A 1,015-nucleotide genomic window follows, 5' to 3' on the forward strand; every position below is an offset into this window, starting at 1 on the left:
GGGGAGACGGGGAGAGGGGAGACGGGGGAGAGGGAGACGGGGGAGAGGGGAGACGGGGGAGAGGGGAGACGGGGGAGAGGGGAGACGGGGGAGAGGGGAGACGGGGGAGAGGGGAGACGGGGGAGAGGGGAGACGGGGGAAAGGGGAGACGGGGGGAGACGGGAGACGGGGGAGACGGGAGACGGGGACGGGGGCGGGGGAGAGGGGAGACGGGGGCGGGGGGAGAGGGGAGGCGGGGCGGGGGGAGAGGGGAGACGGGGGCGGGGGGAGAGGGGAGCGGGGGCGGGGGAGAGGGGAGACGGGGGCGGGGGGAGAGGGGAGACGGGGGCGGGGGAGAGGGAGACGGGGGCGGGGGGAGAGGGGAGACGGGGGCGGGGGAGAGGGGAGACGGGGGCGGGGGGAGAGGGGAGACGGGGGGAGAGGGGAGACGGGGGCGGGGGGAGAGGGGAGACGGGGGCGGGGAGACGGGGGCGGGGAGAGGGAGAGACGGGGGGGGCGGGGGGAGAGGGGAGAGGGGCGGGGGGAGAGGGGAGACGGGGGCGGGGGGAGAGGGGAGACGGGGGCGGGGGGAGAGGGGAGACGGGGGCGGGGGGAGAGGGGAGACGGGGGCGGGGGGAGAGGGGAGACGGGGGCGGGGGGAGAGGGGAGACGGGGGCGGGGGAGAGGGGAGACGGGGGCGGGGGGAGAGGGGAGACGGGGGCGGGGGGAGAGGGGAGACGGGGGCGGGGGGAGAGGGGAGACGGGGGCGGGGGGAGAGGGGAGACGGGGGCGGGGGGAGAGGGGAGACGGGGGCGGGGGGAGAGGGGAGACGGGGGCGGGGGGAGAGGGGAGACGGGGGCGGGGGGAGAGGGGAGACGGGGGCGGGGGGAGAGGGGAGACGGGGCTGGGGGGAGAGGGGAGACAGAGGAAGTGAGCCAGAGGGCAGACCGAGGAACCCACCCCCATTTCACAGATTCCCTGATTCCCGGCACTCCAGTACAAGAGCCACAGTCCCTGTCACAGGTGGGACAGATAG

This window comes from Pristiophorus japonicus, chromosome 9, assembly GCF_044704955.1.
Source record: "Pristiophorus japonicus isolate sPriJap1 chromosome 9, sPriJap1.hap1, whole genome shotgun sequence".
Lineage (NCBI taxonomy): Eukaryota > Metazoa > Chordata > Chondrichthyes > Pristiophoridae > Pristiophorus > Pristiophorus japonicus.